Source organism: Microtus oregoni, unplaced genomic scaffold (assembly GCF_018167655.1).
Source record: "Microtus oregoni isolate MIOR12 unplaced genomic scaffold, Mior012 000016F_ref0000370, whole genome shotgun sequence".
In the NCBI taxonomy this organism is placed as follows: domain Eukaryota; kingdom Metazoa; phylum Chordata; class Mammalia; order Rodentia; family Cricetidae; genus Microtus; species Microtus oregoni.
Window position 1 is genome coordinate 28,542,168 of NW_024543075.1, and position 10,681 is coordinate 28,552,848.

At 44.7% G+C, this 10,681-nt stretch overlaps 1 protein-coding gene across 3 annotated transcripts in view; it reads right to left on the reverse strand.

The window, feature by feature from the left end:
* Nucleotides 1-9,915, reverse strand: part of Nucb2 (nucleobindin 2) — a 34,255-nt gene extending 24,340 nt beyond the window's left edge. For 2 of the 3 annotated variants that reach the window (XM_041666684.1, XM_041666683.1), the window contains exons 1-2: nucleotides 9,788-9,915; nucleotides 4,157-4,334 (exon numbers count right to left, since the gene is read on the reverse strand). The gene's annotated coding sequence lies outside the window, so the exon portion shown is untranslated. The remainder of the gene's footprint in view (nucleotides 1-4,156; nucleotides 4,335-9,787) is intronic. The other variant, XM_041666685.1, reaches the window with a different exon arrangement.
* Nucleotides 9,916-10,681: the final 766 nt, after the last annotated feature.

A 10,681-nucleotide genomic window follows, 5' to 3' on the forward strand; every position in this document is an offset into this window, starting at 1 on the left:
GCGTGCATCTCCGCAGCCAGTTCATAAGGTGCTGGCAGCTGAACCGGGGGCTTGGTGCATGCTGGGCAAACGCTTGACAAATGAATACATCCCTAGCCCCATGATAAGACAACATGAAAAGCATGAGTCCAGGAATCAGAGCCTTCCCCTAGGGATCCAGTAAACCCAAGACAAACCTCCCAAGTTCCAAGTCCAGAAAAACAAGTCAAGGCTCTGAGTCACACACAGAGCCAGATTTCTTAGCTGTGAAATCACTCAAGTAGTCAAGCAGTCATCCAGTTAGTATAAACTGTGCTGTGGTGTGTGTGTGTGTGTGTGTGTGTGTGTGTGTGTGTGTGTGAAAGAGAGAGACAGAGACAGAGAGACAGAGAGAGAATACTGTGTGGTGGCATGTGTTCACATGCAGGCCAAAGGGCTGGGGCTACAAGTACATAAGGGATCCTGCCGAGCTTTTACCTGAGTTCTGGGGATTTGAACTCAGATCCTCATGCTTGCACACCAAGCCTTCTTATCCATTGAGTCATCTTCTTAGCCCTGCCCCTGTCTTTATGAATCTTTTTCCTTCCTTCATTTTTTTCTTTTAATTTTTTCCCTCCCTTAATCCTCTCTTTTGCTCTTTTTTAAGGTTGAAGTGTGTTTTCTTCAAACAAATGTTTATGTGTTAAGTACCCACATCAGATATTACAACAGAAAGCAAAGATAAAGAGGACAGATGCCTCCTCACTGTGGAAGCCTTTAATATAGTAAAAAAGGCAGGTGGTTCAATAAGCAATTTGGGGGAAAGTTACTTTAAAAACAATACACAAAACAGCCATTTTCTGTTAATGAAAAAAATGGCAAATTCTATTTATTTATTCATTGAGTTTTGTAAATGTGGGTGTTTTGCCTGCATGTATGTCTATGCACCATGTATATGTAGTACACACGGAGGCCAGAAGAGGGTGTCTGATCCCCTGGGACTGCAGTTACAGCCGGTTGTGAGATACCATGTGGGTGGTGGGGCTCGAACCCAGGTCCACTGGAAGAGCAGCCAGTGCTCTTAACTGCCAAGCCATCTCTCCAGCCCTGAAAAAAAGAATTTTTTTAAACTAAGCTGAGAGCCCAGCATGTAGTAGGCTAAGACATAGAGATGGTAGCAAGTGTGAGGCTAGCCTGGACTACAGAGTAAGACTGTGTCAAACCACCAAAGCAGAACGAAAGCTGAGATATTAAAGTGGTATTCAGGGATAGACACAAATATCAAACGCCTTTTAAATCCAATGAGGAGGCTCCAAAAACACTGCAGATGGGAGAGAGCTTGCTTAAGAGTTCCAGGACTGCACAAAATAAGGCAATGGTGGCTCCTGCCTGCAATCCCAGCAATAGAGAGGAAGAAGTTGAAGGGTCAGAAGTTTAAGGTCATTTTCAGTTCCACAGTGAGTTCGAGGCCGGTTGGAAGTTGTTAACACCATACCTGGCCATGCCCAAGTATTAAGAGGAAAAGTACAAGAGCTTGTAAAAATGTAAACACACTTCATAGATATAAAATCTTAATCTCTCTTTATCTCCTGCCTATAAACACTAAACTCCTGAATGACTCTTTAGATCCTTCCTCACTTAAATTCCCTGAATTGCTGTTTCATTTTCTCAAGGTTGTTCATTTCAATTCACTTTTTTACACCAAAACAATGACAACTGTACCCCAGGCTAGCCTCCAACTCCTATCCTCCAGCCTCTACCTACCTCCAAAGTTCTAGGATTGCAGCTGTGTCCCACAACACCTGGCCATCTGAACTATTTAAATGACAGAATAGGGTGTATGTAAATGTTTACAAGAAAGCTTTAGAAAAAGAGTATTGGCATGTCTTGAGGCTAGGTATATGTAGAGAGGATTTGAGGAGCATTGTGAGGCCCTGATTTCAACTCTAATGCTGCCCCCCAAAATGGTATACTTAAATTATGCAAGGGCCAGTAGTGAAAAAAAATTTCATCGATAGGTTAAAAGCTAAGTGACTTTAAACAACCAGCAAAGCAGGCAAGCAAGTGTGCTGTGTGACCATCCTGAATGCAAATACACCAAGGGGGGGGACACACTTATCACAGTAGCTTTTGATGACGGGTCAGGTGACACCCTTGGAAAAAGGTCTCTATCATCCTAGTGTCTGGCTTACATAACTGCCTGCAGCTGGATAAATGTCAGCTCACATCTACACAGCCATCAGTTGCACAACAGAAATCCACTGAGCGTGTATGGGTGGTTGTTTTTAAATAACCAGAACGAACCTCTAAACAAGAGAGAAGTGCCTCTGTCATGAATCACGAAATGAAAGAAAAACAGAGCCAAGCACCCGGGCATAGGCCGGGAATCACAACACCAGAGACAGGTTCATTCAACACCCTGGCTGTATTTTAAGTTCCAGACCAGCCAGGGCTATATAGCAAGATTCTATCTCAAAAAGAAAAAAAAGAGTTAGAAGGAAAAACCAGTAACCCAAGAAAATAACAGAAAGGTAATATAACGAACAGACTATTTCTTTCTCTAGGCAGTAGTCAGGCCGGAGGTCTGCACCCATCATTGAAGTCACTGCCAAGGCCCCAAGCTCAGAGGCGAGAGGAGGAAGCCTCTCTACTTGAGGCAGAAACTCCTGGTCCCCACTGATATCCAAGTCTTTCCTTCCTTCTTAGTGGTACAAACCCCACTTTATCGAGGGTAGTCACATATCCAGCTATGCTTCTTTGAAGCCTGAGTTTTCAGTTGAGAGAGTCTCCAAAGAGACAGAATGCATTTTTCTTTGTCTTTCTCCTGCTGCCTGGAACCCCACTGTGACAGTGGAGGTCTGGCAGCCATCTTTGATTTTGAGAACTACGGGAAACTTAGGGGCAACAGATCAAGAACTAGGAGATTAGGTCTCTCAGACTACTTTATGAAGTCACTCTGCCTATTCTGAACTATGACTTCAAGAGATATTTTAGGGGCTAGAGAGATGGTTCAGTGGTTAAGAGCACTGCCTGCTCTTCCAGAGGTCCTGAGTTCAATTCCCAGCAACCACATGGTGGCTCACAACCATCTGTAATGAGATCTGGTGCCCTCTTCTGGCCTGCAGACAGAATACCAAGAATACTGTATACATAATAAATAAATAAATCTTAGAGAGAGAGAGAGACAGAGAGAGAGAGAGAGAGAGAGATATTTTAGGGGCTAGAGAGATGGTTCAGCCCGAAGAGCACTGGCTACTCTTCCAGAGTACCTAAGTTCAGCTCCCAGCATCTATACAGAAACCCCTGTAACTCCAGTTCTGGGGATATGACACCCTACTCCAGTCTCTGGGGCACCAGGCACATGCATGGCGCACAGACATGAATGCAGGCAAAACACACATGCACATAAAATAAAATTTAAATTTAAAAACAATTATTTTATAGACTAGAGAGATGACTCAGTGCTTAAGGGAAGACACTACTCCTGACCTAAGTTCCAGTCTCAGTGCTTGTGCTGGGTTCTCAATGGGGGTCAGATGCCTCTGGCTTCTGAGGGCACTCGTGGGAACACATATATGAGTACACCACACACACACACACACACACACACACACACTAAATTAATTTCCTTTTTAAAAAGAAGAATGACTTTAAGCCAGATGTGGTGCTGAATACTTGTAATCCCATCACACAGAAGGCTACGGCAGGAGAATTGCTGCCAGCTCAAGGCCAGCCTGGGCTACACAGTGAAACTCTGTCTTTACTTCCTCTCTGCATCTCCCCCCATAAAGAAAGTTCTTTTAAACAAGAAAATAAATTGTGTGTGTTTAAGCCACCACTGTGTCTGGGTTATTTCTGGGTTATTTTGTTTTATTGTTGTTTGTTGTTTTTGTTATTGTTTGGGGGGGGGTTGTTTTTGTTTTTGTTTTATTTATTTTTGGTTGTTTGAGACAGGGTTTCTCTGTGTAGTCCTGGCTGTCCTGGAACTCACTTTGTAGACCAGGCTGGTCTCAACCTCACAGAGATCCACCTGCCTCTGCCTCCAGAGTGTTGGGTTGTACACCACCACTACCACCACCACCATCAGCACCAGGCTTCCACTACGTCTGTTCCATGTTGTCTTCCCTGTGCTTTATTCTCGTTGGTGGCAGTAGCTGTTTTTGTTTCTCACAAAGACAGTTCTAAACCAAACACTTACCTTCAGACAGGCTGGGGGTTTTAGCTTTTTCTTTTTTTTCTTTTTTTCCACAGATGAGGCCACTGAGATCTCAAGTGGTAAGATGATCTATACAATATTAAGTCTGTGGAGAACAGGTCTTACTTAGCTCCTTGTCCAATGTTTTTCTCTTGGAAAACTGACTCTTGGATTCTAGAGTCTAGAGAGAGAGATTAAATATAACAATGAATTATAAACTTATCCTTATTCAGTAGGAACAGTACATAAGAATGCCTGCTATTATATACATAGTATACAATTAGTAGGAAAGAAAAGTATCAAATTAGCAGGGCAAGGGAGCCTGTGCCTTTAATCCTAGCACTGGAGGCAGAGGCAGGAGGAGCTCTGTAAATTTGGGGCCAGCCTGGTCTACAGAGTGAGTTCCAGGATAGCCACGGCTATGAAGAGAGATTCTGTCTTGGAAAATGGAAAAAAATAAATAAATAAAAGAGAAGGGAGAAGGAAGGAAAAAAGGGAGGGAGGGAGGAAGGGAGGGAGGGAGGGAGGGAGGGAAAAGAAAGAGAGAAGTATCACATTTTTATGACCTGTCAGTTTACTGGTAAAATAAACAGTCAAAGGCTAGAACAAACAGATTCTATTTACAATACCTAAGCTGCATGACACTGGCCAGAACTCAAGATAAGAGCATTAGTTTTTCTCACCATAGACATAGCCTATACGACATAGACTTCATGACACAGAGAATGGCTGCCATGTATTTAAATGCTTAGGGAGGGGCACTCTTTGAAAGGATTAGGTGGTGTGGCCTTGTTGGAGGAAGTGTGTCAATGGGGTAAGCTTTGAGGTTTCAAAAACCTAAGCTAAGCCAGGCCCAGTGGCTCTCTCTTGCGGCTGCCTGTGGATCCAGACGTAGAACTCTCAGCTCCTTCCACAGCACCATCTGCCTGCACAGCACCACACTCTACCATGATGACAGTGGACTAAACTCTGGATCTGTAAGCTAGCCCCAAGTAAATGCTTTCCTTTGTAAGAGTCACCACAGTGCTAGTGTCTCGTCACAGAACTAGAACATTGACTAAGACACAGGGTAACTTTTTCTTTGTTTTTTTTAAACATATTTGTTTTTATTCTATGTATATGTGTGAGTTCCTGCATGTAACATACATGTGTGCCACCTGGTAGTCCTGGAGAACAGAACTAGAGCTATAGGCAGTTGTGAGTTACCATGGTGACAAAAACCCAGAGCCCCTGAAAGAGCAAAGAGGACTCTTAATCTCAAGGCATATCCCCAGCCCCAAGAACAACTCATTCTGTTAAGTCTCTAGCTGGGAAGTCAGGTATGGTGCTATCCGCCTGTTGATCCAGCTGGAGGGAGAAAACAGGAGCATCAAAGCCATCTTTGGCTATATAGTGAGTCTGAGCCCAGTCTGGGCAAAATGAGACGGTCTCAAAAAAAAAAATTAAAAAGTAACAAATTCTTCTTTTTTTAACTTCTACTATTTCTTTGAGGTTTTCACATAAGGCATTCTGTTTCTGTCCATCTCCTCCCATCCCAAATCTGCTCCAAACCAGACAAACAAAACAAACCAAAGCAAAACATAAAAGAAGAAAAGGGGGATTGTCATGGAAGAATTAGCAAATTCTTAATTTTAAGTATTTCTTTATACTTACCACTACCTTAAAACAATTAGCTTGGAGATGGGAAGATGGCTAGAGGGCAAAGGCACTTGTCACCAAGCTCAACACACCTGAGACTCAGAACCCAAATGGTAGAAGAAGAGAACCGACTTCTGAAAGTTGTCCTCTGACACGGTACACACACACACAAAATAAACATTAAAATATTTTAATTAGCTTGACCCAGTTTGTCACAGGTCTGTTGTTGTTGTTATTCTATTTTATGTGCATGTGCCTGTTTATCTTTATGTGCACAATATGCATGCAGGTGCCTGTGGAAGCCAGAGGGGGTTGTCAGAGCCTCTGAAATGGAAGTTAGGCAATTGTGAGCAGGTGTGGGTTCTTCCAAGAGCAGCAAGTGCACTTAACCACTGAGCCATCTCTCCCTGCCACAGAGATCAAAACCAGGGCATTCCAAAGACTCAAAGCCTTTTCTGAAACCCTACTACATACAAGATACACATGTCTAAGTCTTTCTATGAGGTTTGCAAAGAAAAGAAGCAAATCAAGCCTCTTCCAATTTTAGTAACAGATATCTGTTTAGGCGAATATGCAGGTTAAATTTTGTACATGACTTCAATATAACACTGATGAGCATACAGAGGGAAATCCCACATCACAGCACAGCATGTTAAAAACAAAGAAAGAAACAGCTCGTTGGACCCCAGCCTCATTCATTGGTTTGCCAGTTACTTCCACTTTCCCCACTCCTGCGCAGGAATAGAATGGATGCTAAAGCAAGAGCTCTCTCCCGAGCTGGATCCTTAGTCTGCGACTTGAGTTTCTGAGCCTTGACTTTCCTAACCACAACACTGAATGAAGCTGGGCATGATGGCTACAACCTGTACTCCCAGAATTCAGGAGGACTGCCTTAAGTGTGAGGCCAACCTGGGCTGCACACTGAGTTCCAGGACAGCCTGGGCTACATAAAACATGCCTTTTAAAAAACTAAATAAGATTAAATTTATCAAATTTTATTAATAAAATATAAATTATTTTCAACCCATTTTAATTTTTTAAACTTTTATTCGTGTGTATGTGTGTGTGTGTGCATGCGCGCACATTGCGCGCGCACATGCATGCACGTGAACCTGTGCCTGAAGAGGCCAGAAAAGGGTGTCAGATCTGCTGCACTGGAGTTACAGGTGGTTGTGAACTGCTGGGCATGGGTACTGGGAACCCAATACAGAGCCTATGGAAAACTTAGCATTCTCAACTGCTGAGCCAGCTATCCAGCCCACATATTATCATTTTTAAGAATTCTTTCTTTCTTTTTACTTATTTATTTATTTATTTACTTCATGTATATGGATACAAGGTCTATGACATTCAAACAGAAGTCAGAGGAAAACCTGGAGGACTCAGTTCTCTTCTTCCACCTTGCCATGGTGATGGGGATTGAACTCAAATCATCAGGCCTGGCAGCAAGCACCTTTACCCTCAGATGCATCTTGCCAGCCCCTTCAATATATGTTAAAAAATAAAAATAAAAAACTGGCACTTGATCCTTCCGGCTCCCAAATACCCAAAGAAACATTTTGCAGACACTAGCCACTAAAGGGTCCTTAGACAACAGGACACCATTTTAACATTTATTATTCTACCATTTGGCTGCAAAGACATACAAAACATACCCCAAAACAAAGACACTAGAACAAATGCCCATAATTAATAACCACTGATTTGAAGTGCCCTAACTGCCTTCTTGGGATTTCATTTCCAATTCTATTTAGGGAAGACAAACCAACTTGGCACAAAGCAGGCTGAAAGCTGGGCTTGGTGGTGCACATCTATAACCCCAGCACGCAGGAGGCCGAGACTGAAGGATTGCCGCGAGGCCCAGGCCAACCTGAGCTACATAGAGGGTCTGAGTCTATCCTGTCTAAAACAAACAAACAAAAAGTATTCTGAAAGACTATACAAATTGTGTGAGGGTTGGAGAGATGGCAGGTGGGGACGCAGGGGTTAAGGAGATGGCTGTCAGTAAACTGTTTGCCACGTAAGCATAGGACCTACCTGAGTTTGAATCTCAACCACCCACATAAGGAGCCAGGCAGGCTGCGTGCCTATAATCCAGCACTAGGGAAAAAGAGACAGGAAGATTCCCGGAACTCCTTGACCAGCTAGTCAGGCCACATAGGTGAGGTCCAGGTCTCAAACGTAAGGTAGAAAGTGATAGAGGAACTGAAAGGCACCTCTGGCCTACACACACACACACACACACACACACACACACACACACACACACTATGAAGTACCTGGGGAGAACAGAGAAGTAAACACAACAGGGGCTCCACCACGGGGTGGTGGGTAAAATCAGAAGAGCATAAAAACAGCATCTGTAAACCCACAAGGACACAGAGAGGAGTTTTTTAAAATTTATTTATGATGTTTGTGGCAAAGTCAGAGGACAACTTGCAGGAGTTGGTGCTCTCCTTCTACCATATGGACCACAGGGATCAAAGACAGAAGGTCATCAGGCTTGCCTCAAAAGCCTTTATCCACTGAGCCATCTAAATGGCTCTCGGAAAGGAATTTTTGACCCACACCAGACAAATGAGATGTTGGAGAGTTTCTGTGCTTACCTAATAACTAGAGTGACACTGAGATTTCATTTGTAATTCTATATTTCCATGATTTTAATATTCTACACTATTAATTGTGTTAACCAAAGAACATGTGTTGGAACATTCGTTTATTATTTGCTGAATTTGCTTGAGTTTTATAAAACTATATCACAGTTTAAATGAGGAAAACTCCTGATGCAATCTCTAAGAAGGAAAGATAAAATAATCTGCGTATTACTAGAGTCCAGTTACTTAACAAAAGCAAACAGGGAAGACCTTAAGAAGCAATTCAAATAGCCAAAGGCTATCTGGAACAAATGCCTGATAAACCCTGTGCCTCTTGACTTTCAGACAGTCATCTTTAGGGCTATCACGCAACATTCAAAGCTTTCCTATAGGAAAATCCCACAATCAAACATAACGTACTATAACAATTTCATTTAAACCGTGTGTGTGTGTGTGTGTGTGTGTGTGTGTGTGTGTGTGTGAACTGCTCCCCAAGCTAGTATCAATTTCCTAAGATCGGTGCTCAAAAGATCCTCCTGCCTCGGGCTCCTCTAATAGCTGGGATTGTGTGAGTCACAGCTTCCTGCCTTTTGTTAAAATCAGGGTGTGTTTTTTTGGGGGGAGAGGGGTATTTATATTATTCATCCAAAAATTTAGCAGAGCCTTAAGTAAGAAACTTAGATAATAGCATTCAATTTGTGTACGAGGTACATTAACCAGTATGAAAGGTATAAATCAACAGAACAAGGGGTCCTCTTCATTTTCGTTCTCTCTCCCTCCACCCCTTTCTGATCTTGCAAAATAATTGCCATGTAAGACCGCTGCCTGCATCAACCACAATAACCACATCAGCCCACTGAGTTAACATTCAGCAGGTGCAACAAGAAAGTATCATCTTTCTCTTCCCCTAAATCGAAAGGGCTCCTCTTTCGCCTGATTTGTCACTTTGGGGCAAACGATACTACAGACGGCATGAACTTTCTTCTTAGTGGCAGAGATGCTGGCTTCACATACTCCTGGGAAGAGCTGTTCCTGGGCCTACCTTAGCTCCGCGGCACTGGTGGGGCGGATCATCTACACGGAATTGACGGGTCCAGAGCACTCACCCAGTGGGCATCCCACTCGCCCACCGACCCCGCCCCAGTCTGAGTCCAACACCTACCCCGCCAGCTTGTGCCACTGACCCCGAAGAAAGCCCAGGTACCCCGCAGCAAAAGGAGCAGTAGAGAGAACCTGGCGCTTGGGGCTACAGCTAGGAGACCCTCCCCAGTCCTGCCCGCCCCCAACTCGGCCCTCTAAGCTCACAGCCTGAGCAGGGCAGGCGAGGACCTGCGTCCTCTCTCCCGGGAGCCGCCCAGCCTCCCCCGAGGTCGGGATTTGCACCCAGCTCCGCGCCACTGACCTTCTCGGCAGGGTCTCCGCGCGAGGCTAAGGCGACTGATGCCCGCCGCGCGCACACCGGTCTTTCCCAGCCCACGGCCCTCTGCCGCGCTCTATTCCACGGCCTCCTGCGCGCCCGCCTCCTGGTTGCCATGGTGACTGCCTCCGCCCCCCGACGGTCGCTAATTGGTCCGGCCCCGGATCACGAAGGACGCCCATTGGTAAATTGGTCCAGGGACGAGCCTACGCGAAGGAGCTTGGGGAAGACCTAGCCAAGAGGGACGTGGCGCTCTCCGACGCAGGCGAGGAGGCCGCGCCTCTTCCCTCACTTGCTGTCCTGGACTAGCTTGTGGAGCGGGACTTAGGCGGTGAGGTGCTGCCCGGGGATCTCCCACAAAATCTGAGGCTCTTGGCCTGTGGCCTGTGCCTGCAGCTCCCCGAGTGGTGAATAAAAAAGTGCCCGTCCTCTTACGGGTTCAGAGCCTCTTTCTTGGAGGGACTCAGAATGGTATTTAACCGTACCCCACCCTTATTATCCTGGGCCTTGAGTCACTGTGGCTTAATTGCATCTACCTCATTTTTATCTTACGCACATCTTCAGATGCCGCTTTCGCTACTCTCTGCCCCATGGAGCAGAGACATCCTCATCTCATTTTAACCATGGGCTCTTAGATGAACATGGTTGGAGGTTTAGAAAAGCCTTGAGAGCCTTGGGCTGGTTTTGAAGCTTGGGTGCCAGTTACTTACACCTTACTGATCTTTCATTTTTTTTTTCACCTTAAAGACAAATGTCCCTAGGTTGTGTCCCACTGGTCTCCTGACTGTAGTGAAAAGCAAACAAAAGCAATTAAGGAAAGTAGGGTTTATTTTGGCCGGCAGTTTAAAGGTGCGCTTCAGTACGGCAGCAGAGGCAACT